A 27,728-nucleotide genomic window follows, 5' to 3' on the forward strand; every position below is an offset into this window, starting at 1 on the left:
CACTGCCGCTCCAGGGGCTCCAGCATGCCGCCCCTTTGGCGGGACGCCCCTACAAGGCACCCTGTGCTCCCCCCCCCCGAGTCAGGGGGAGCCCACCGGGATGGCAAACGGCGGACAGCATGTCCGTCGTCCTCAGAAACCAGAAGTAGAATCCAGGTTGTCCTTCACTTCTTGAGAGAGGGAAGGAGTCTGCTAATCTTCTAGAATGTTTTTCAATTAATTTACCTATGTCAACAGATGTTGCAGAATTGAGGAAGAAGGATTCCTTTGAAATGGCTTACAACTCATTCCATCTTTATTGTAAGAAAGATGATAAAATTCCATGGAAGAAGGAGAGTGAGTGTTTTGAGGAGTGGGGGTGATGTTGGAGAGAAATTTGCAAAGCCAAGGAAAGGACTCAAGTGGGGACTCTAAAGTCCTTGGCAGCGACAAGAGGCTGTAGTCTGATTCTTCCCCCTTCCCCAAATGCTGTTGAGCCTTATCTAGTTTCACCCAGATGCAAACTATTAGTTTGAGAAGATTCATGTGTATATGCATAATGTATACACAAATCAGCTAATTAAATTTTTCACATGTGGACCTGATTGTTCATACCTGACATCGCATGATTGAGATTTCTGACCTTCCCTGCCAGTTTTCCACAAGGACATTCAATGGGGAAGCCAGTAGGATGTCAGAAAATGCTCCCACTCCCTTGCTTTTTTGTACAACCATAGTTATTATATTTCCCTATTTAGGTAAGGAAACATCTCTGAAATATTTTCTGTAAAATTAATTGAATTAGTTGAATTTAACTTAATTAAACAAGAAAGTATTGCCCCAGTGTTTCTTGTTTGATCTCTAGTTTCGTGTGTTATCTCAAGCATTCAACCAGTGCTCAATCAGACAGAGACAATAGAGCCCTACTTTGGGGATGCTGATATTCTCATTCACATTAAGCTGCCTGTCCCTTATGATATATATTGCATGCTAGATTTTATCTCCCTTTGAAGTTATAATTAATTTTTGCTTTCATATCCATCTCAGCCAGACAGATTTTGTTCACCTTTGTCCTAGTGGACAACCATTTAAATATGAGCCAGCAGTGTGCAGCAGCTGCCAAAAAAGCCAACACAGTCCTAGGCTGCATCAACAGAGGGATAGAATCAAGATCACGTGAAGTGTTAATACCACTTTATAATGCCTTGGTAAGGCCACACTTGGAATACTGCATTCAGTTCTGGTCGCCACGATGTAAAAAAGATGTGGAGACTCTAGAAAGAGTGCAGAGAAGAGCAACAAAGATGATTAGGGGACTGGAGACTAAAACATATGAAGAACGGTTGCAGGAACTGGGTATGTTTAGCTTAAGAGAAAGAAGGACTAGGGGAGACATGATAGCATTATTCCAATATCTCAGAGGTTGCCACAAAGAAGAGGGAGTCAAACTATTCTCCAAAGCACCTGAGGGTAGAACAAGAAGCAATGGGTGGAAACTAATCAAGGAGAGAAGCAACTTAGAACTGAGGAGAAATTTCCTGACAGTGAGAACAATTAATCAGTGGAACAGCTTGCCTCCAGAAGTTGTGAATGCCCCAACACTGGAAGTCTTTAAGAAGATGTTGGATAGCTATTTGTCTGAAACGGTATAGGGTTTCCTGCCTAGGCAGGGGGTTGGACTAGAAGACCTCCAAGGTCCCTTCCAACTCTACTATTGTATTGTATTGTATTATTGTATTGAGGTAGCACATGAGCTTTGAATGGTGTGTCAGAGACTACACTTCAGCAAGTGAATGTGTTCAAGGTAAAAACATTTGGTTTAATGGAAAAAATAAATTTAATTAATTCAATTAAATATAAGTTATAGATAATTCCCAGGTTACAAATAAGATCCTTTCCTACATCTGTCTTTAAGTTCAATTTAGAGGTAAATCAGAACAGGTATATATAATTTGCAACTTAGGCCGTGGCAATTGTATGGTAAACTTTGGTGAAGTGCCTAAGTTGCTATGAAGTCATTTATGACAAGAAACAGAAAAGCTGCCTTGATACCTACTTGTGAAAATATCGGGGAAGGAAGGAGGACATTGTCTACCATTTTAAGTTAGATCACATTTTTTCATAAATTATTTAAAATAGACAATTATATCCAATTTTAACATGACCATTTATTTAAGCATCTTTAAAAGTGCATAAAACTGGGGAAATAATTTTGGAGAATAACAGTTTAAAGGACTTTTAAAAATTAATTCCAGAAAAAAAATGAACTAATCTTGGATTTGACTGCAAGTAGTTAATAAATGAAATAGTTCTAAAACAAACCTATGATAGTATCACACCTTTCAAATTATTTGCAATATAGCTCAGATTATAAATAGATATTCAAGTTTTCATCAGGGTTATTCCTCATTTTTGAAATAGCTATTGTTTTTTATTAAATATTTTATTATGGTTTTTATCTTAATATGCTCCCAGAATAGCTTTCAAAATATTTTTCAGCCTTCAACCTTCCAAAGATTTTGCCTTTAATTATTTAAGATATGGCACATAAAATTTTGAATTTTACATATAATATTGAGAAAGAGTTATGACAATTAATTTGCTATGCACAGTATAAAAAATAGTTAAATTTAATTTCCCCCCCTTGCTTTCCCTCTATTTCTGAAGAAAAACATTGAACAATGGTAAAGAAAGCCACTTCAATGATTGACACTCCAATGATTGGCAAAACACTCCAAAAATGTCTTTATTTTATTTCCTTTCATATTACAAGTCTGTTTAACTGAACATTGAATTCTCTCTCTCTCTAAAGTACAATCTTTATCTGTCATGATTCTATAGGTATTATCCATCATCATTTGTGTAAATGTTGTTAATTGATATACCCATCCATCTGTTTTCAAGTTATTTCTGTACTGTTCCATTTTTTTGTAATAATTATTATTTATGCTGGTGTTTTGCACAAAGAATACTTAGCTTATTATTAAGATTATGGGTCCTGTTACAGGCAGTTCCTGATAGGACCACAATTGGGACTAGAAATTCCATTGCTAAGCAAGGCAGTTATTGAATTGTGGCAATTTTACAATATTTTGCTGCAGTTGTTAAGTGAATCATTTAATGGATCACTCAATTGTTGAGTCTGGCTTTCTTCATTGACTTTGAATCTGGCTTTCTCCATTGACTTTGCTTGGATTTGGAGTTTTGGACCAGATTGCCACACAAAAATCTCAGAAACACCGAGAGATTTTAACTTAGCTGGATCTATCAGAAATAAACCACAATTTGGTTTTTTTTGTTCATAAACTGCATCCTTCATTTGGGCTAAAACCAGAATACATGAACTTCCACCAGCATATTTACTGCAGGAGAAAGGGTATTGTAGCCTTAGGAGGTTGCTTTGTGAGTTTTGGTTGTGAATTAAATCTCTATTTGTGTTTATTTACTGAGAACTATTGGGTTATCCAGACATTCAATATTCCAAGACAGTTTTCTAGCCACAACTGATTGTAAGAAAAAGAACTCTCAAACAGATCATGGGATGTTCCTGGATGAATAGTTGTTTTAAGTTATGGAACATATTGTGGGCATAGCTAGAGGACTATAGCACATGCTGCTCAAAATTAACATTATGTTATGACAGGCTAATCCCAGTATAAAATTGGAGTACTAATACATACCTCAACATTTGTGAATCGTGAATTGTGAATGCAACTTCAATATATAACAACTTCACCATTTAAATAGTTGAAGTTCCCCCACAAGTGACCAAAAATAGAGAAATAGAAATCACCCAGAGAGAGAGCAGGAAGAGGAGGCACTATTTGCTAAATCTCTCTTTCATTTTACTCTTGATAAAGGGCATGAAGTTCAAAACATAACATAACCAAGTGTTGAAGCTAACTTTGAGTGTATGATATCTGGAATTCCAGCAAAACAAAGTAGAAGACAGAGAATTTCTATCTTTTTCCTGACAAATGGCATAAGTTGCCTCAGATCCAAGGACATAATTAAAATGGATATTGAAAGGCACCCAAGCAAAAATCTCATTATGTCTCATTTTAGTTTATTCCTAGCTTTCCCTGCCTTTTTGCTATCCTTCAAAACAAGTGCTGGTTTTATTAGTGATCACCTTTGGGAAAAGAAAAGAACACAAAAGCAATAAGCTGCACTTGGAGATTAACTACAAAAACATCAGATATTCTCTGGAAAATGCTATAGAACCCTTGAAGATTAGTTAAAGCTATAGCAACACAAGAAGATTGCATAGGTGGGATTGACATGTAAAGAGAAACCAGGAACAATGAGTATTTCCTTTGGATTAGAAGAGAAGGAAAGAACAAAGAATTCTGTTTTTGTTTTCTGTTTTAAAATGATTATGATTCAAAATAATGAATCTGCCACACATGACATAAGAGTTCAGAGGGTTTTTTGAAATGAAGTTTGGCATTTCTCAAAATTCTTGGTCACTGTCTCTCAATTACACAAATAATTTTGCCCTTTCTCGAAATTCTTCAAACATGCCACCTGAGAAAAAAAATCCGCAACTTAACATTTGCTTTATTCATTTATATGTTATTAGGGAGAAATATAAGGACAACTCTGTATTATTTTAAAAAACAATGTCAAAATTGTTGATTTTTTAACTCTTAAGAATTCAGCTGAGCTATTTCTAGAACATGTGAAATATTAATACCACTTTATAAGCTCTTAGTGACATCATACTTAGAGTATTCCATGTATTTTTGGTCACCCTATTATAAAAAAGATGTTGAGTGCAGAAAAGAACAACAAAAATAATTAGGGGCTGGAGGCTAAAACATATAAGAAATGGTTGCAGGAATTGGGTTTATCTAGTTTAGTGAAAAGAAGGATTAGGAGTGACATGGTAGCAGTGTTCCAATATTTAAGGGGCTGCCATAAAGAAGAGGGAGTCAACCTATTTTTCAAAGAATCAGAAGACAAGAAACAATGAATGGAAACTAATCAAAGAGAGAAGTGATCTAGAACTAAGGAGAAATTTCCTAAATTCCAATTAAATGGTGGAATGGCTTGCCTTTCAGACGTTTTCGGTGCTCCATCATGCTTTTAAGAAATTGGACAGACACTTGTCAAGAATGGTATAAACACTCTGTATATAGAACAGGACTAAGGATGTTGGGGATAATAATTCCATCCACATTTCAAGTCCATTCTTTTGTTAAATTGCCTAAAATGAGCCAGCATAAAAAATGAGATAATTAAATGAATCATTATTATAATGTGAGCATTTCAGTGATATGCAGAAACATCCATGGCAAAGTCTGTGAAAACACTGCCAAAAAAAAGCTAATACAATCCTTGGCTGTATAAACAGAGGCATGGAATCAAAATCATATGAAGTATTAGTACCACTTTATAAATCCTTAGTAAGATCACACTGGGAATACTGCATCCAGTTTTGGTCATCACAATATAAAAAAGATGTTGAGGCTTTGGAAAACTTTTAAAGAAGGGCAACTAAGAATATTATGGGCCTGGAGACAAAAACGTATGAAGAACAGATACAGGAATTGGGTACGGTCAGTCTAGAGAAAAGTAGGGGTGGCATGATAGCAGTATTCTAATATTTGAGCTTGCCTTCAGAAGTTGTAGGTGCTCCAGCACCTATCTGAAATTGTATAGGATCTCCTGCTTGAGCAATGGGTTGGACTAAAAAGCATCTTTTTTCTAGATTAGACATAACCAGTTCCTGCAACCATTTTTGTATGTTTTAGCCTCCAGCCCCCCCCCCCCCCCAATCATTCTTGTTGCCCTTTTCTGTAACAAGAATTTTCTGAATGAGGAGTCCCCACATCAAAAGTAACAATCAAGCCCAAATGTGTGCCACTTCTTTGGGTCTGATATGAAATGTCAAGTTTTGACATATGATGAGAAATATGGAAAGGGCCATGAGGAGAAAGAATGTTTACTTTGGTCTTTCACATATTGATGTCGGCAGTAAAAAAGTGAGGATGTTTGACAAATACATGGAAAGAAAACAAAGGAATAGAAGTGGTTGGAAAAAGCTCTGGTTTCTCAGAGACAGAATGTATTTCTGTTCTATTCTCCAAAATCATATGGTAACTCTGGCAAAGTTGCGGAACAACGAAGGGTATCTTCTCAATATTTCTATTTCTATTTCCTCATTTGGGTTTAATTTGGAAAATAGGTTGACCCTTCTTCTTAATGATACGAGGAGTAGCAAAACAGTAATCCAAGTAAAGAAGATAAACTGAAATGGGATGGAAGGCAGATCAACCCAAAAACTCAATCCCTCCCCCTGCAATACAGGAAGTGAGTAAACAACCAAAAGCCAGGTCACATTAAAAAAGACAATTCAACCCTGAACATGCCTCAATGGTCTTCAATGAACATTGTCACCTGTAAAGTGCAGTGGCCTTTGCATAGATACAGCAATAATATTTTTCAGATTATTTTTCAATTATGAAGTCATTTAATGGTTCCCTTAAAGTTGGAGAAAAAAGCTGCAGGATAGGCAATTATATAAAACCCGGCCTGAATAATTTGAGCATCTCAATCAAGACTAATGCTCATATTCCTACAGAGGGAATTGAGAAAGTTTTCCCTGTAGGCTATTGCAACAGTGATCTGAGGTTGTTTTGCCCTTGAACTCTCATGCAACATTATGAAGGGTTGTGTTGAACAGGTGAGGGAATAAGAACAAATAAGAAAGTAAATAGTTTTTTGTATTTTACTTTAATTGCCCGATGTAAACATATACGTATATGGGTCTGTATCCAAAGAAAGATTATTCTCCATAAACCAACACTAGAAAAGGCCATATCTTTGGAGTTACAGTCTGGTTTGCAACATCTTGACACACATTGTGTATCATTCTTCAACAGCATAATATTTATCAATCAATAAGAGTTAAGGCAGGAAAGGTTCAAGTGCAGATAGGGGAAGGCACATCTTATATATTCTCAGGATGCTTCAACTGGAAGATTTTTGCACCAGCTTCTGTTATACTGCAGCTAAATTAGAAATAAATTTACTCAGCTGTGGAAGAACAATCTCATGAAATCAAGTCAATTATTTGCAAGAATGCAAATAATGCAGTAATGCAAATAATTCTGTCTATTTCTGTGTATGGTTTATTTTTTAAAGTATACTTTTCTGGTCTAGTTGGTTTTGCCATAATTATTTTCTATCTGGAAGCATAGAGTGATTTATGCAAACTATTGGAAAAGAGATTATAATTAAATTTTATGTAACTAATTGTCAAGTCTAATACTGCACAAGGAAATCCAGCTGCTGGAGCAGAATCATTTTTGCTACATACTGTACTGTTAATTGTAAATAGCCATCTAATCTGAGTAAGCCCAATAATCTATTTTGCCTCTTTTTTCTGATCTTGGTATAAAATAATGCATAAATATTGCTAGATGCTATATGAGAATCCTGTTGCTCATATATCTTTTTTATACTTTATTTATGTATGTAAGATGCAATTATGATGAGCAATTACAGTAATTTTATAGCACAATTCTTAAAAGAACTGAACAGTTTGCTAATGGTGTTTCAACTCTGCTAGTCTATCTATCTTTCCAATTTCTAAAATGTGTTACTAAAGGAACAATTCAATAAACCCCAGTTATTGATTACATCTATAGGCATGGCCAGATGATAAGCTTGGATATGTTCGCTAAAAAGCTTCTAACTATGTGGTAAACTATCTTTTGATCTATTTAAAATATTCCCTTAGTGTGTCTATCAATCTAGTGTAATAAGTATTTTACATGATTTAACATTTAATGTAATATATCCCAGTAAAACCTTTGAAAAGTTATAAATCTACAGAGTATTTATTAGAACTAATTATGCACATAAAATTAGTGTGCATTGCAGTGGCTGCAATGTGGCACCCACAGTCAAGGGTTGTTTGACCACCATGGGAAATTGGCACAACTCTAATTCAGAAATATATTGCAATGAAGGCTGCCCTACTATGTTTGTGGGCAACACTACAGAAGCAAAACCTTCATAATGCAAAACCTTCTATTTGTAGGTTATCATGAAGGACATTTCCATTTTTCTTTTCCATTTGGGCATAAATCTCACAAATTCATCATGATTGCACTTTTTGGCATCAGCTGGTTGAATAAGATAATAATTCTTGCAGAAAGATGAAATTATATGGGAGATAATATTTTGATATTTTATAATCAAATAAATGCAATTTTTTTAGTTTCATTCTGCCAGAAGACTCTTGATGAAGAATGGCTTTTTATAGTGTCCTGCCTTATCAAGTGGCTTTGATATTATGGAGATCTGACAGAAGCCTCGTTTCCCATGGATGCAAACTTTAGGATGTGCAACCTAGTCTGTCCATCCCTCTCCCCAATTTTCCTGAAACTCATTAGTTCTGGCTCACCAAAAAACTATTATTATGCAACTCTTTAAAAAGTAACATCCAAATGCACAACATGAAATAAGATGGGGGAGAGACAGAATATTGATTTTATGTACATTTTTGCACTGATGGGTTGTAATATAAGGCAAGATGATATGGATAACATTAAACCACTTTTAAGAATTTGGGAAGGAAAACTGGTGATGTGGAAATGTATCTATTTGATAGCTATTTGAAGAGAGAAATGGGTAATATTTAAAGTTTACATTTGCTCACATCCATAAGCTCTCTTCCCACAAGCCTCTAGCACCTGCAAGAATCTTCTTGGTTTCCAAATGTGTCCCACAAGCTTTTTTAGAGAATAAAAGATAGCTTTGTCTTGTGGCTGAACTGTACTTTTAATTAGGGCCCAGAGACTTTCTTTAGCAAGCTACTCTTTCCCTATTTGTTTCCCATGCTCACATGCTGCTAAACTCCTTTGTGCAAGTTTTGAAGTAACAGATTATCTACTCTGGCTCCAATTAGATAATTGTTTCCTACTTTTGTTTTAACCTGGCACCCAGCATGTTATACATTACTGATATATGGTAGCTAATCTTTGCTAATCCTTGCTAATCCTTGCTAATTCCTGTTTACACAGGTACAAGTGAGCAAAGTCAAATTGAGTCTAAGACAATTAACTGCGGGCCCATGACTGGGCCTACTTCACAAGGGGCCCCTGCCACAACTGACCCATCTGAAAGCCAAATCTGGCTCTAGGTTTTGCCTCAGTTTACCTTCCCAATAAGCAAGTGAGTCGAAAGATCATTTAAAAACAGTTTATTAGGGTACCCTGATAAATTGGGTCTCTCTATGAAAAAAGGAAGAGAGAACAATAGGGATGTTCAGAGTATACTTATTTGATTTATTTTATAGTTAACAATATATAATCAGACTCATTTTTCTCTGTTGTCCCTGATTGCAATAGTTGCCTTTTATTCAATATTTTATGCTGGTGGTCATAGATTGAATAAATAAATAATTAAACATTTAAATATAATCAGCTTAACTAGGCAAAATAAATTTTCATAATAAAGGTGGGCAAGATCCATAGAATGTGAAATGCATTTAAAAAAGCAGGAAAATTCTCAATGTGCATCTTATTAAATATTTTGTACTGCTAATTTTCCAACTGAATGATACAGTATATAGCACTGTCGGCGAACCTTCTCAGCACTGAGTGCCAAAACGGGAGCACATGCACATGCATGTGCGCATGTAGAAAACTAGAAAAGTAGCTGATCGTGTCTTCCGGTTTCTGGTGTGCATGTGTGTGCCAAAATCAGCTGGCCACTGGTGCACATGTGCATGCTGGGAAGATGATTTTCCAATTTCTGGCACGTGCATGCACACCAGCCAGCTGGTCTTCACACGTACATGCATCTTCCTGGCGCACGCATACGCACCGGGCTTTTCCGGCACTCCTTCCTGAGTAAAGGCTAGTTGGCTGGCGTGCCGGAACCCGGAAGAGCAACAGGCAATAGCTCGTGTGCCCAGAGAGATGGCCCTGCATGCCACTTCTGGCACACTTGCCATAGGTTCGCCATCATGCATATATAGCAAATGAGCTGCCATTTTTGGTAGTCAATTGTGTTAGATAATAGTTATAATATCATAATTATGTACTATTGTACATATTCTGTATCTGAACTATGGTGGTTCTCTAATGCTTGAGGCAATAATTAATTGAGGCTTAAGTCATTGGGAACTCATAAAATTTGCAGATGACACTAAGCTGGCAGGAATAGCCAACATCCTAGAAGATAGGCTCTGGAAGGATCTGGACAGACTTGGCAGACTCTATCCAACAAAATGAAATTCAATGGTGAGAAAAAGTATTACACTTAGGGAAAGAAAAAATAGCAGTAATTTTGAGTGGGATCTTGGAGTTTTAATGGATAATCAGTTAAAAATGAGTCAGTAATATGCAGCGGCAGCATCCAAAAAAAACTAATACAGCAGAGGATAGAATGAAAATCACATGAAGTATTAGTACCACTGTTATAAAGATTTATTAAGGCCACACTTGGAATACTGCATCCGATTTTGATTATCACATTACAAAAAAGATGTTGAGGCTTTGGAAAAAAATTGCAAAGAAGAGCGACTAAGATGATTAAGGGCCCCGGGGACAAAAACATATGAACAGTTGCAGGAATTGGGGATAACCAGTCTAGAGAAAAGAAGAACTAGGGATTACATGTATTCCAGTATTTTAGAGACTGCCACAAAGAGGAGTGGATGAACTTATTTTCCAAAGCACCAGAGGACAGGTCAAGAAACAATGGATGGAAACTAATCAAGAGAGGAGCAAGCTGGAATTAACGAGAAACAGTGAGACCAATTAACCAAAGGAACAGCTTGCCATCAGAAGTTGTGGATGCTTCGGGTTTCCGAAGGTGACGGATGCTGGGCGTCCGCTGTTCGCCTCTCCGGTGGGCTCCTTTTAGGAGCACAGGCAGTCTCGGAAGGACCACCTGCTATAAGGCGGCTTGCTGGAACCCCCGGAATCAGCGGCAGCTGTGTGTATGTGGGTGTTTACAGCCTCACCTCAGGAGCCGGGGAGTGAGGGGGTGCATAGTGCAGCAGTCGGCTGCCTGCACCTTTGCTGAATGGATTCCGGAAGGAAGTAATTAATTAGAAGTTGCGGCTGAAGTGCTGGAGGTGAGAAGTTCGCTCCAATCTCCCTAATCCTCATTAACTGATGAGCAGCAGCCTTTTGTAAGTTTGTGGATTCAATCTATTTGAAGTTGGAAGATTGGAGGGGGGTTCTTTCACCCCCCTCGGGTAAAGCAGCACTTGGACTATCTCTCAATCTTGGAATGGAGAGAGAGAGTAAAAGTTGAATTAGTCACTTGTACTAACTATGTGAGAAAGATTTATATCACAACTGCAAGAGGTGATTGCTGAGCTGTTTTAAAACTTTATGGAAACTTTTGATGTTCTGCTCCCTAGTCCCCTGTGAAAGGGGGAGCCAATATGGCCTGCTTCCGTCTTCTTCTTCGCACTTATAAATGAAATTTGCCTTTTGAAACTACCTTTGAAGAAATTCCTGGCTTTATATTACTACTCCCCCCTGAAGGACACCTGGAGCTCCTCCTGTTAAGTGGTCTTTCTGGATTTAGATTATTTGATTCTCTTTTTTGTGACTTTTTGGCTTGGAACTGTGATTAAGGATTAACTTTCACTTTTGGACTTCCTTTCTTCTCAGACTCACCCAGCTGCACGCTCCACAGACGCCATTTCTTTTGCAAAAGATCTATAGTCATCTCTGAACTCAGACAAATGGGGCCCAGAAAACCACCTTCAGGCAAGGCAGCGTTGGCATCCACTTCCTCTACATCCAGCCCAACGACTCAACAGATAAAAATTCAATCATTTTTACAACAAAAAGGGACTGGAGAGAGTTCAAAAGATTTATCTGTTACCCAAATGTTCCAGGCTCTTACGAAGGGACAAAATGAGTTGAAAAAAGAGGTGGCAGATTTTAAAGGACAGCTCAGAGTTGTACAACAGCAAACAACAGAAAATGAACAAAGGATTGATGTGCTGGAGGAGGATGCGGTTGGGCTGGTGGAGGAGGTTAAAGCAGTCCAGAAGGGGAATAGAGAATTGGAAAATTTCATGGTAAAGATAGAACTTGAAAGAATGTCCTTTTTTCTCAGATTCCAGAACCTACAGGAGACAGAAGATGAAGATCTTAAGGATATTGGTCCAGAATGCGGCCGCGCGGGTGATTATGGGGAGTACTAGGTACTCCCATGTAACACCTCTCCTGCGCAAGCTGCACTGGCTTCCTGTGGTCTATCAGGTGCGTTTCAAGGTTTTGATTACGATCTTCAAAGCGCTCCATGGCACAGGACCTAGTTATCTGCGGGATCGCATCCTGCCCCATACATCCCTACGACCAATCCGCTCACACAGAGAGGGACTTCTTCGGGTGCCGTCCGCTAAACAGTGTCGGGGGGCGACACCCAGGAGCAGGGCCTTCTCTGTGATGGGCCCAGCCCTGTGGAATGACCTCCCCCTTGACATCAGGATTACTTCCGATCTCCGCTCCTTCCGTGTAAAGCTCAAGACCCACCTATTTCAATTATCTGGCCTGGCTCAACCGTAGCTTCATCCTATGCCTCCTGACAGTCCTTTTTTAAATTTGTAATTTTTAATATGGGGTATTTTAGCTAATTTTATTATTATTATTGTGATGTATTTAATGATTGTCACCTCCTCCGTGTATGTGTATGTATGTGTATGTGTGTAGTTTATGTATATCTGTATGTGCTTTTATTTTACTGTACGCCGCCCCGAGTCCCCTGTGGAGAGGGAGCGGCTAACAAATTAAATTTATTCTATTCTATTCTATATATTATGAGTACAATCTTAGCAGAATATATTAAGAGAGATAAAGAACAGTTGTGGTGGGATATGGATCTGGTTTACAGGATTAACTCAGCATATGCCAGAACACATAATGTTCCAAGGGAAGTACATGTTAAATTTCTTAGGAAGACCACGAGGAATGAGGTGTTAGGGGCCCAAAGGGGGGACCACTAAAATATAAAGACAAAAAAATACCATTCTTAAGCAAATTCCAAAAAAAAAAAGAGATAAGAGGAGGAAGTATTCCTCCTTATCAAAGAAATTATATAAAGGAATTTGGTTTAGATGGTTATTGCCAGAAGGAATGTTGATCTTCTGGGAGGGAAATAGAATTAGAATCAATTCAGTTGTGGAGGTAGAGGCCTTCATTAAAAAACATAGTGCCCTCCTAGAGCACGAAAATATAAGAGGTAGTGAAAAAGGTGACAATACACAAGATATGAAGGAGGGAGGGGCAGTGGCTCCGCCCAAAGACAGGGGGGAGGGAGCAATATTGAAAAGACTCAGTCACAAAAATAAATGTATTTGAAATATCATTGTAATTGTTGATATATTAGAAAAAGAAATTATTGAACACATGGTTGATACAATGTATAACAACGCTGTTTCTGCTTATCTTTTATCTTTTGTTTTTTCTTTTCTGTAAAAGTTGTGAGATTTGGAGAGATTTCTACCTCTAGCACGATGGAGCTGCCAAAATTTTTGTATATCCACCTACCCTTTCCTATAAATGTTTAAAAATCAATAAAATTCTTTTTAAAAAAAGAAGTTGTGGATGCTTTTTCACTAAAGGTTCTATCTAAGAGAATGGATAGTCAATTGTCTGAGAATTGTATAGGGTCTCTTGCTTGACCAGAGAGTTTCACTAGAAGACCTCCAAGGTCCCTTCCAGCTCTATGATTTATTGAGGCACCATGTGAAAACTACAGCTCTCACTAATGTTTATAATTTTTCAAATGGTGACCTATAACTATCAGCTCTGGGCTACAAAAATTGAGCTGACAGCTGGATGACAGCAAAGGATAAAAGAAATCCAGATTTTCATATCCTAGATCTGGTAGCCTGGAGAAGTACTATTTTAGGAATGTTACTTTATTTGATTCTGACATACTTTATTTAACATTTTGAATCAAACATACATTTTTATGTCAAATTTGTTAGCCCCAGATAACTCTTCAGCCACTCTTTGTAAGGCAAAATGATAATATCATCAAAAGAAATTACATTTTTTTACAAATATTATAAATATTAGTGATAAATAATTAAATTCTGATGATTTAATCGCAAACTATTCCATAGCATAATCTAAAAAAAAAAGAAATTGAGAATTTCTTTTACAATTGCAGTTACTTCTGTCATTTTCTGAGAATGATAAACAGAATATTAATTCTTATTAAATAATACACTGAGGATATTAGATAATGTAGCTTCTATCAAAGCCTATGGAATTGGAAGATCAATATTCAATTCATACATCATCAAAACGTAACTAATATGATGGCTTGAAGATGAAAATCATGTATCAAAGATATTTTTGTCATCACTCTTAAGCACTATCTGTTTTCAAGGAATCATTTCGTATATTTAAACATAGATTATTAAGTATTACAACATTAATTAAGAAAGTTCCAAGGGATCCTAAGTTATATATAAAGAAAACCAGATTTTGATCTATTGTTTAATTTCATTGATGATTGACTTCCAACCTGCTGAAAAAAGACAAATAGGTCTTTGGGCTCCATGGGCTACAAAGGGACCTTTGCTCATTTGTCTTTTGATAAACTAATTTCTGTCTGATATGCAAAAAGAAAACTTATTCAAGTTACCAAAAACAGAACTATAAATGACAGGTTGGTTGCACATCTAGTTCTTCCAGATCTTCTTGAGTGTGGGATGTAATGTGTAGTTGGTCCCTCTGTCATCCTTCTCTTCTCTGCTTCCCCTTCCTCTCTCCTTCTCCTCTCTCCTCTTTCCACTCCTTCTTTCTCTCCTCCTCTTCCCACCCTGTCCTTTCTCCTATCCCTCTCTTCTTCCCTTACATCTCTCCTCAACTTCACACTCTTCATCTCATTTACTTGGTGTATTTCAGCCTCTAAGTGAGCTCCATTTTATGTTGATGGTATTTATAATTCATTTTCAATATACATATTTAATTTTAACATATATCTTCCTCTGTCTTTTTTAAAAGGGAAAAAATTATACATATATAGTAATTGTATTTTTAACCTCATCCCCTCCACCCCCAACCTATTTTTGGTGAGATGTAGACCTACAATTCCCAACTACTCATCATTATATTATGCATCTTTACACGCCCCAAATTTGTAGTTCTGTCTTTATAATCTCAATAATTTCCCATTGTAAGTATATTTCATGTTCCCTCTCCATTTTTCCATATCTTGGCTTAGGTTACCCTTAATTGTCTTTAAATAACAATCTTTACTGTTCAATATTCATTACAATTCCTCTAATCTACTATATAGAATAACAAGCAGTACACATCTCTCTTCGTTCATCATCTTAGGAGTTCTATATGTGTCCATGTTTCATATATTTTAACCCATACTTAATTGTCCTTCCATTGTCATATTCAATCAATTAGCAACTCAGTTTAATTATCATGTATAAAAGTGAATCACAAACCTCTGCTTTACAATCTCCCCATATCAGTTTCATATTTGTCCATATTCCACATATTTTAACTTTTATTAAATTATTTTTTTCATTATCATATTCAATCAATTAGCAACTCAATTTTATTATCAGGTATAGGAGTAAACCACACATCTCAGCTTTATATTTCCCCATTTAACATTTAAATTGTCTGATTTTTTTCCTAGTAAGTCTTTTGTCCCACTTCTCTATTCCTGTCTTCTCCCTTTTCTTTGTTTTTATATGTTTACCCTCTTCAATTTTCCCCAAGCCACTGTCAAACCCAGTGAAACCTTTTGTATTTCCCTTTGTTGGGGCGTAGCCCCCCTCTTCGGTTTTCCCTATGCCGCTGTCATCCTCAGTAATATCTTTTGTCTGCTTTTTATTTTCTTTTGTTGTGATACATCCCCCTTTTCAATTTTCCCTATATCACTGTCGAACCCAATGAAGTTTTTTGTCTGCTTTTTATTTCCCACCATTTCCCACCATTTCTTCATAAAGCAACATTTATGCTGATTTATTCCTCTCCAAGCTCAAGGCTGGACAGCACTTTAACTCAGAGGAAATTCTTGGGACAGAATTTGAATTGAAAAACTCCAGGATATTGCTCGATGGGAGCACAGTTTTCTTTGCCCCTTTACTGTTAATATAATAGTAGTCCAGAATTTGCAATCCAAATAATTATTTAATCTACTTTCCATCATTAGCCTTTCTAAAAAAAGTCCCTCTATTTTTTTGCCTAAGATTCAGAAAATGGGTGTTAGCTAGGCTCTTTCACACTAACCCTAAGCAATAACCTCAGAACAGACTTAAGCTGAAATATTGCATGTCCATGTCAATCATTTAAATGTTGGTGGTTTGTCTGTTTTTTTAGGACATCAAAAGTGAATAAAAGAGATAATTTGCTATTAAAGGCATAAACTAGGAGCAAAGAAACAACCTGAATTCTAGTTTTCCTTGTGCATGAACCGAAGATGGTAAGTTTGCTGTCTGTCTGTCTGTCTGTCTGTCTGTCTGTCTGTCTGTCTGTCTGTCTGTCTATCTATCTATCTATCTATCTATCTATCTATCTATCTATCTATCTATCACCTCTTCTCTCTCTTCAAATATTGGGGCCAAGAAAACTTAATGAATATGTCTAGCAGAGTCAAGATTGACTCAAAGTGCGATCACAGCAAGAGTTGAATGACCCCTGCTCACCCTAAGTATAATCCTTTTTCATACTGTCAACTTCCCAAAACTCTCAAGACATATGGAGAGAAACAAAGATTTTGAAGAAGATTGTTCCATCAATCACAAGGCCATATCTTGATATAAATCTCCAGAGACAGACTCTATGTCAGTATTAAAGAGGATTAGGATGTAATATATCTCCTTTATTTATTCTTTATTGAGCCTTTCGACAGCTTCTTTACTGAGTGAAAGTGAAACGAGCTATCTCAGTTTGGGCTGCTGCTCTATTTCTATTGAGATTTAGAATTTAATAGACAACTGGGTAAGAGAAGAAGTAAGCCTTGCTGCAGGGAAGCTGTTTTCATATATTTGCCACTATTGCAAAGCTGTTTTCGGTCGCAAAGTAAAAGTCTCTCAAGTACTCCTATATTGCTTTTGGAAACTGTCGGTTTATTTATCAAATCTGCCATCCTACTGTAACATGAAGAGGGGAGGGCAAATGAATGTAAAGCTGGAGATGGGAATGTGAAGACAAATGGTGGAAGGGTGAGCTAGCCCAGTCTCAAAATGATGCCAGACATGGCTGAAGGAGATTCTTCCCAACCAAAAAGAGAGAAACCCCAAAGCAAGAAGGATGTGAGCAAAGCCCATACTGCCACTCCACTGGGTGCTTTAAATGTGACACTGAGCCCCCAACTGCTGGAAAAGCCAACCCCGAGAACCAGGGAGGCAGACCTAAAGGGAGTGGAGGTCATTAAGTTCACTCCATCATCCAAAAATGGTGAAAGGATTCTGACCACACTGATCAGAAGCTAGGCAGAGACTGACACTGATATGGACGATGACCACTTGGTAAGTTACCCTGTGATACTTGTGACTATCCCTATAGAACTGGTAGTGCCTTACTCAGGATGTAAATGAAACCTGGTTGCTTTCTAGGACTTGGGCTGCACCAGATGTCTGGCCAGCCCTGGCTTAATTGAGAAATTGAGTCTGCAACTTAGGGAGCTTAAGGTGCCTGTGGCTTTTGCTCAATTAGATGGGTCAATAGTGTGTGGGGCGGGTAACGTATGTCACTGAACCAATAGGCATGGTGAGACTTCTCATACATGGCTCCTGAAATGGAACCCTCATGTAAATTGGAGGAAGTGATTATTAAAGATTCCGTGAAAGGCGCCCAGAGGAGTACCCCAAAAGGCACCATTGTGCCTAGCCACTAGCCAGTGGGTGGAAAGGCAAAGAGGGAGATTGGGGCCACAATATGGGAGATTCCAAGGCAGACCCCAGAATATCCAAGGAGTATTGGGACCTGCGGGAAGATTTCAGTAATTTAAATTCTGAACAGCTGATTGGTTCTCTTGTTGATTCCAGACCATTCAAATGGTCTGGTTTCTTACATGTTCATATGCTGCATTTAGATCAATATGCTTGTTAATTTCTCCTTTTGTAGAATATCAGGCTTCAATAAATTCACATGTGGGGGGGGGGGTTGTTGGCATTTGCAATTTGATTGGGAAGGAACAAAAACAATTGGCCATGCTAACACACAACACATGCTTGAATTTATTGAAGCCTATTATTCTACCAAAGGAGCATTTAAGAAGCATATTGATCTAGATCGAGCATATTAATACATAAGAAACCAGATTATTCAAATGTGCAATTATCAAGAGAACCAATCAGCTGCTCAGAATTTAAATATAGCTCCAAATGAACAACCAATCAAATGACCAACTGACTGCACTGGTACACAAGACATTTGTAAGAGAGGAATAGGACAAGAAAATCCTGCTGATAGTGGAGGAAGTTATTCGAAAAACAATGGAATGTGCTGAAATGAGTCAATTGACTTTTGAAATCAGAGAACAAGAGGATAAACATTTTTTAAAGATTTGGGACTTGTTTTATCAATGGATACAATTACCATAATCTTAAATTGTAATAATAGAATGTGATAGGAGATATTATAAAGACATATTACTTTTATATAGATTTTATAGATTTATAAAAATGTAATATAATATTGGTATATATATGAACTGAATATACAGATTCTATAGATTTATAACAAAGTTATGGAATATTGGTATATATATGAATTGAATATTTAGAATATCTTGTTTAAAATGAAGAAATAATAATTATAGTTGATTATATGAGATACAATGATAAAGACGTATTTATATATATTTGATAGATATTTCATGATTTTATAATATAATTGAAAGAAATGATATACAAATAATTGTTTTTATATATATACTGCAAGAAATATTAAAATAAGATAGCTAATATCATAAAGATATATTACTTAATAGATTTACAATGATGTAACAGATAGTTAGCATATATATGAATTTAATCTTTAGAAAACATGTTTAAAGGGAAGAAATAAAAAGAGTAAATTGAATATATGATTTACAATGATAATCAATGTATTAATGTATAGTGGGTTGATAACTACTGATTTTATATGCTTTTGAAAGTGGTGATACACACAAATGTTTGTGACCAAGCGACATGCTAAATAGACATGTAACTGATGATATATTTTTTAACGTATGTTTTTGTTTGTTTTAAAATAAAAAAAATATTTTAAAAAAAGACAATCCTGCTGATGGTGTTATCTAGTCTGATAATGAAACGCTCAGAAACTAAATTGAAACATGCTTGGAGAGAAAACCACTGCCAAAATCAATTTTACACCTCTTTTCAGAATTTGTGGTGCTTTGGTTTCTGCTTCACAAACATACTTTGTCCCAGTACACCTTCCCTACTTAGTTTCAGTACAGAGAAAATTAGGATTAGCTGGTGCTTGCTGTTCCCATTTGTTTTAACAGCGCATCACTTTTGGGTGTGATTATTCTCTTCCTCCCATAAGACAGAAACTTGCTGCATAATTTGTTCATGAATCTACATTCAGGTTGACTTATGGGTTGCTTGGGACTACATTTTCCAGTACTAGTAGAGGGGGCAGATGCAAAGACAGCAGGCAGCCAGATTGTGGAATCTTGGCAGTAGGGAAATCTATCTATTGCAGAGACAGAGATAGGAGTAGGCAGATGGTGGAACTTGGCCTGAGGCAGATCCTGGACAACGTAAACAAAAAAAGGGAGAAGGAGAAGGAAAAAGAGAAGCCAAGGGAAAGCAGGAATGGGAAGGCCAAAGTGGTATTAGCAATGCCATAGGAGTGTCTGCTGACAAGTGCTGATTATGAGAAGTAGATAAATAACTAAACAAATAATGGTGAAGGGAGATGGGTAGTTAAGAAGTATGAAATATAAAGACTTGACAATTAAAAGGCTAATAATGCCTTCTTTATGGCAGTGGGAAGAGACTTTGACAAGTTCTTGGAACAAGATAGTTGCCTCCTCCCAATCACATTTTGGAGAAATTTAATGGTATGTCCTTTGAAATAGTAGCCAGACCCTTTGGTATGTACTCAATATGTGCCAGTAATTCCTCTATGTCAGCTCAAGAGCTGGTAAGCAGTGGTCAAGTCTTTTGCAAGCTCTCAGTGGCATGATACTTTGTCAATGACTATATGACTATGTGCTGCTGCCATTTCCAGAGAATACTTAAGAAAATGTTAGCTATCCAGAGCGTTGGTGATTTCTGGTGACTAGTTAGTCTTTGATTTATGACCACAATTAAGCGAAAATTTTTTGTTGCTAAGCAAAACAATTGTTAAATGAATTTTGCCCCATCTTAGGCCCTTTCTTGCCACAATTGTTGACTGAATCACTGCAGTTGTTAAGTTAGTAACACATTTGATAAGTAACTCTGGCTTCTCCATTGACTTTTGCTTGTCAGAAGTGTACAAAAGGTGATCACATAACCCTGAGACACTGCAACTGTCATAAATATGCATCAAGTGTCCAAAAATTGGTCACTTAGGGATGCAGCAACAGCCGTGTGAAAAATGGTCATAACTCACTTTTTTCAGTGCTATTGTGACTTTGAACAGTCAAACAGTCACTAAACAAAAGGTTGTAAGTGGACAACTACCTGCAATTTTAGGCCATTTCATCTAAGAGAAATACACAATCATCAATAACTTCTCTTATGATGAATGCACTTGGCAGGATAATTATGCTTGGAGAAGGGAGTCCTCAGATGATCCTGAATTTATGTGGCACCTATTTTAAGGTAAGAGGTTTTTTTTTGTTGTTGTTGCCCTTGTTCTCTTGTTTGTACTTCTGTCAACTGTTTTTATTCTTTTGCAAAAGTAAAAGTATTATATTTATATACTAAGTAACTTGTAAAATCTTTTGTTCTGTTTGGCTCTTGTTTTATCACCAAAGGTCTTATTATGGCCTGAGATGGGTAGGGATAGGATGTCAGAATAAATTAAAATGAAGAATTACTTTTTGTATTTCATTTGTACTATCAAACACATGAGGAACCAAGTCTATGCAAAATATTGCCTTGTTTCCTTGTGTGTTCTTTCAGCCAGATCTCTTAAGTGCCTCTGCAATGCTGTGCATCAACTAGAAATAATCTTGAATAAATCTCATCAAGAAATCATCTGTCTATGATGGTGGAATCACAGGACTACCGATCTGTCTCACAGAGTCAGAACATTTTCAGTAATACTTGTTCTTACTCAGTGGCAAAAAAGTAAAATAATCATTGTCCATTAAACTGATATTTTACTAATGATTTAAAGTATTTAGTTATATTTTAAATCATGTATTTTTTTGTTGTTTCTATTTTTATTTTTTGCATGTATCTGCATGTTGATTTATTTACTGTGAATCTCCTTATGCTGTGCATTTCTAAAGATAGCATATAAATCTATTATATTAGTTTACTTTATTGATTAGCCCTTGGGCTATATCAAAGTGCAGAGTTCCATCACAAATTATTACTAAAATCTGATAAAAACAATTTTAAATGGAATTGAATAACATACAGTTTAAATTAAATTGGAATAAAATACAATAATTTAATATATAGATTAATAAAATATGATAAAGTTATATTTCAGTATCACCCCTACACTCTACCTCAATCAGTCCCACATATGCTGATCTCAACCGAACCATCTTGCTCATGTACCGTACTGTGTTAAATGTTATTTTCAGATTCTAACTGCGCATAAGGTAAGTTGTTTTAATATGGGGATCCTAATGGGTCATTCGTTTAGTCTATAGAGACCAAGGTACTTGTCTCTCACCCTCTTATACAGGCAACAATCAAATTGGCTGTGAGCCAGTCTTCTACCTCTGCTGCTCCGCAAATTCAGAGACATCCATTATAGAGTACAAAATGGAATCTCCCATATCTGACCATTGTGTCAAGCTGTTCAAATCTCGCTCATGTAAATATCTCCCTAAGATGTTTTGGCAGTTGTAACTTTAAATAGGTATGTTTGTATTTGCTCAGCCATTTCAAGTTAATCTAATCTATTAATAAATCTAATAGCCATCTCTGTGGAAATAAAATGCCTGTCTATATGATGATAGATAGTCACAGTGATGGCTGGATGATGCTATAAATAGTGTGGAAATTCTCAATGTATTCAATATTATTAAAAAATACTCTGTACAATAGAACTGTATTTTGTCCTAGGATTGCAAACACTCCACCAAAACTCTTCCAAATTATCTTTTCCATTTGGCAAAGCATACATACAGAATTAATGTAAGCCAGTAGTATCCATCCTTGGCAACTTTAAGACCTGTGGACTACTACTCCCAGAATTCTCCAGCCAATAGTCAATACTCCATACTTGTGCTAATTCAGTACACAAATCTTTGAAAATGGACTCTAAATGAAGAAGGATACTAAGAGATTAAGAAATGTAATGATTTATTTAACTTTATCATAGTCTTCAACCATCATCCCAACTTTTGGGTTAGAATCTTTTTCCAAAATTCATTTTATTATCCTACTGAGGCCACCAAGCTAAATTTCCTCTTGCTATTAGCAGGACTGACTAAGAGCAAAATACCTGTGTTGTGATTTGAGGCATTTGGACTCAGCAGATATTGGGGTAAAGTGGTTCACTATTGGCAGGGAATCTAATTATTCTCTCCTCATAACTTTTGCTTCTCAACAAAATCTACAAAACCACTCTATATTTTTATGGGCATATCCCTTTTCCTTTCTTGTTTTTGTGCTGCAAAAGCAAATGCAATGAGTCAAGGATGAAGGTAGGTGTCATGCATGCCTCCATCAATAGCTAAGAAAGAAAACTCCCAACTCCATTGTTGGTGGAATTAAAGATACTTTTACTGGCTATGAAAAGATAGCAGTGAAAGAAAAGCAAGATCTGAGCCAAAAAGGCACCAACAAGTACATATCAAATGATTACCCAGCCCCCTCTCTCCAATTATCCCAGCCCAGTGTCCAATCTGCAACTCCCTAAGGTGTCATGTGGGGTGCATCTTCAAAAGGCCTCATCAGGTTGGTATGCGAGATGGTTAGCCTTGACCAAGACCATCAGCATGTGCAGAAGTGGTGAGAACAAAACTCCCTTCTACATACTCCTCCAGTACCATATAATTCCCTTCCTAAATACCATGCCCTCACCCTCCCCATTTCTATGGCAGCCGATAGCAAGCAAGCAAAGCAGAGGCTGACAGGCAGCCTCTGGTCACTGACATTGGCGAAGGCTGGTGAGCTTTGACAGGTTTTCTCCTTCAACATGCAACCACAAAACCAGTGAAGAAAGCACTGGTAAGTGCTCATGTTGTGAAAAAAACAGTAAGAAAGAAGGGTGAATTTCTCTTTTACAAGACAGGGAGATATTATCTTTAAATGCTTGTTGGCCTTTGGTCTAAGATCAAGCTTTTATGAGTCTATAGTAAGGCTTTTGATTTCATTAGACCACATCAGATTGATAGTCCTTAAAAACCTAGAAGAATTGGATGACTTTATGTATATTGAAGGATTGTATGCTGACCAAGAAGTAAGAGTATAGAATATACTCTGATTCATATAAAGCTGATTCAAAATTGGAAAAGAACAAAACATAGAATATGCAGCAGTGCAAGCAGAGGTCCCTAGAGTAGCCCATATTATACTACTGTTGCATGAACTGCTCCATTTGCCAGTTTCTTCCAGTCCAATTCAAGGTGTTGGTTATCACCTTTAAAGTTTTATGGCATGGGTCCAGATTACCCAAGGAACCATCCACTCAAATGAAGGGGCGTGCTTCAGATACTATCTGGTGAGCCCAAGAGAAGAGCCTTTTATGCTGTGGTTCCCATCCCAGAACAGACTAATAGAGTTGGAAGGGACATTGGAAGTCTTCTAATGCAATCCACTGCTCAAGCAGGAAATCCTATGCCATTTCAGACAAGTCCAGTCCATTTCTCTGGAATGGTATAGGATCTCCTGTTTGGGCAGGGGGTTGGACTAGAAGTCTTCCAAAGTCCCTTCCAACTCTATTATTATTTTGTTATACTGGCCTTGGCTCTGATTTATTCTGCAGCCAAATATTGTGTTGACATGTGACTTTATAGCATCCACAACCAAATAGTCGACATCCAATTTTTTCCCCTTTTATCATTTGATTTTAATTCTTTTACACCTTTTTAAAATCTTTTTCTTTCTTAAAATTGCTTATTCTAAATAAGTACAACATGCTATGATTGTATGTAAGTACTGTAAAAGCAATAATAAAATGAAAATAAAGCTTAAATTATTAGAAAAGCTGGTGGTCATATTTTTAAAATCTATTTTTACGAAAAAGTAAAATTATTGGGGGGAAAGTCATCCTGTCTCATCATTAAATGAAAAGCTACTTTCAAGTATGAAGCCATTTTTAGCTAAAAAGGAGAGGGCCTAACTGTCATTCAATTCTATATTGATAGTTTTCCAGGGTCAACCATGCCACTATAATAAAGTGTACCATTTTCTTGTAATTTTCTTAGAAAAAAATATATTTTGAAGGATGTGAAAAGATTTCTATGTGACATTTTCACTTTCAATCACTGGGTTTTTTTCTTAGCATTATTGTGACAAAGCCCAATGATCTGCAAGGACACAATAATAAAGTTTATAGTGATGTGTACAAAAACTTCAGAAAGTAATGGATTATCCTGAGATGACTGTATAGTCATAAATGCACTTTGATCCCAAATAAGTTAACTCAGAAGTATAGTAAGATCAACAGAGAATAGATTTCCATTTTCCCCACTGGAAATTAGAGGTAATTGTTTACTGAAAAAGTAAATTATAGGTACACAATATCTACAGAGCTATCTATATTGAGAAAACATAATTAGAATGCATTAGACAATAATTATGGATATTGAAGATTTTAAAAATGCTTTTCTGAAATAATTGATGGAAAGATTAGATATGTATGAATATTGCACTAATAAGGAGTTGATCCAGACATTCGTAGTTGAATTGCTCCCATTGTCTTGTTTTTTTTCTTGGAATTAATTAGTTCTATGGGTTATTTTCATAATTTATCTAAGAATCACAATTTATTTTGAAGCTTGCAGAACTGCATCTCTAATCAGCAAAGCAATTCATCATGGCATTTTTCTTCATAATCAGCTTTCACCTTTGAAACCCAATTGAAGATCATATAATGTCAAAATATAAAATGTTAGAGTTCTGGAATGCAAATATAATAAAACTACAAATCATAAAACTACACTGCATTCAACATGTTTCTGATACTAAAACAAAAGACAAATTAAATAAAACCCATGCTAAATGTTATATCTTTCAATATGCTTTAATGGATAATGAATTATTGCTTGTTTTAAAATGTTGCTAATCTGTGAGTCATATATGTTATTAAAAATAATCAAAAGCATGCTAGATAGTTAATCAACTGACCCAATATAAGAGACTAGGAACAGCTTCATGTATTCCAATCATTCAAGACTAGAGTATCGGTTAGTCAAAATCAAGGATTTAAGATCAGAATTTACTGTAAAAACAAAAAGTAACCAGAACTCTGATTTCCTGGAACCAGTCTTGTTCTTGCTCTGCTTCACACAATAATACTTTTTTTAAAAAGTGTGGTAGGGCAACAGGGGGACAGATAGACAAAAATTGGGGGGCCAGTGGAAATAAATTGAATTCAGGAAACATATATTGAATATTTGTTACTTTCCCATAAAAATATTTTGATTATCAACTTCTAATTAACTGCCTGAGAAAATTAATAGAATTATTACTAGGAGAGTTGCCTATTTTTTAACTGTCACTGTCAGACTATTGGTTGCAATCTTGAACTGATATTTAGGTGTCTATTTGGGTATAGTTAGTTCAACTAACATCAACTAACTTAGTTGATGACGAAAATTAACTATAAGGCAGGTGATTAAAAACAAAATCCCTCCCGCATTCTTTCTTTTTTCCAATAGTATAGGAGAAATCAGGATAACAGAGTTGGAAAGGGCCTTGGAGAATTTATAGTCCCACCCCTATTCAAGCAGGAGACCATGGTCCAGGAATCCAATTCTCTTGGCGACCTTTAGCCAGTGGTTCACTTCTAGAATCCTTTCTTTTCATATTGGATGTTGTCAAGCAGGATCCCTATATCATTTCAGACAAATTGATGTCCAATCTCTTCTTAAAACTTCCAGTAATGGAGCATCCACAACTTCTGAAGGAAAAACATTCCACTGGTTAATTGTTCTCACTATCAGGAAATTTCTGCTTAGTCCTAGGTTGTTTCTGTCCTTGATTAGTTACCATTCATTGTTTCTTGTCTTGCGTTCTGGTGCTTTGGAAAATAAGCTGAACCCTTCTTTGTAGCAGCCCCTCAAATATTGGAACACTGCTATCATATCACCCTAATCCTTCTTTTCACCAGACTAGACAAATCCAATTCCTGCAACTGCTCTTCGTATGCTTTAGTCTCCAGCTCCCTAATCATCTTTGATGTTCTTCTGTGCACTCTTTCCAGAATCTCTAAATCTTTTTTATTTTGTGGTAATCAAAACTGAGTGCAGTATTCCAAGTTCTGTCTTACCAAGGCCTTTTGAAGCTGTATTAAGACTTGACTTGATTTTGATTACATATATCCTTCTATTAATTGGTTTTTTTTAGCAGCTGCAGCATACTGCTGGTCAGTGACGTGCGGTGAGGGTTATGGCTGGGGAGGCTGGTGACGTCATCAGGAAGGCGGGGAATGGGACCACGTGTGCAGACCACGTGTGCAGACCACGTGGTCTCGTTCTCCGCCTTCCTGAGTGAACATTAAGGGGACCGCGGCGTAGCATTACTTCCTCCACCGGCACCAGTCCCTTTCACCCCGCTCAAGCCTTGCCGCCTGCAGCCACCGCCCGCCCTCGCTGCTCCTTTCGTTGCTTGCCCGCCCGCCTCTAAGGCACGCCAAAGCCTCCTTCGTCCCCCCCCCAGCGCGCGCCCTTTTTATTTCCCGCGACACCCCCCCCCATTTCGGGAAAGCTTTCCCCATTGCCTGGGGGGTGAGGGGGGCGGCTCCTCTCCCCCCACTCCCTCCGTCCCTGCCTCTCTCCTCAGCCCCAAAGCTCCGTCCGCGCGACTCACTTCCAAGGCGGTGGCTGCTCCATCCCGCTCCGGCTCTGGAAGCGACCGAAGATCAGGCTGTGTCGCTCGCTCGCTCGCCAGACTGCTTCGGCGCCATTCTGGCTACCTTCGTCCATCCGCGCCCGGGAGATGCGGAAGCAGTCCGGTGGACGAGTGACCGAAGATCTCGCTGCCTCGCTCGCTCGCCGGACTGCTTCGGCGCCATTCTGGCTACCTTCGTCCATCCGCGCCCGGGAGACGCGGAGGCAGAAATGTTGTCGGCCTCCCGATGACAAAAGCAAGCGACTGGTTCGTCATCCGGAGGCGCCGACAACATTTCTCCCTCCGCGTCTCCCGGGCGCGGCCGGACGGATGTATATAATATTATATATATAGTATATAATATTATATACTATTATTCCATGAAGAGAGGTGAGGCCCTGCCTCCCTTGCCTCTACTGACCGCACGTCACTGCTGCTGGTTCATATTTAAGTGGTTGCTTACTAAGACTACAAGATCCTTCTTGAGGTTACAGCTATTGAGCTATTGAGCTATTGAGCTATTTTACTTAACCTGTACCTTACATTTTGTTTTTTTTTTGCCTAAGTGTAAAACCTTAATTTTCTCTACATTGAATCCCGT

The sequence above is a fragment of the Natrix helvetica genome (genome assembly GCF_964273705.1).
Source record: "Natrix helvetica genome assembly, chromosome: Z".
Lineage (NCBI taxonomy): Eukaryota > Metazoa > Chordata > Lepidosauria > Squamata > Natricidae > Natrix > Natrix helvetica.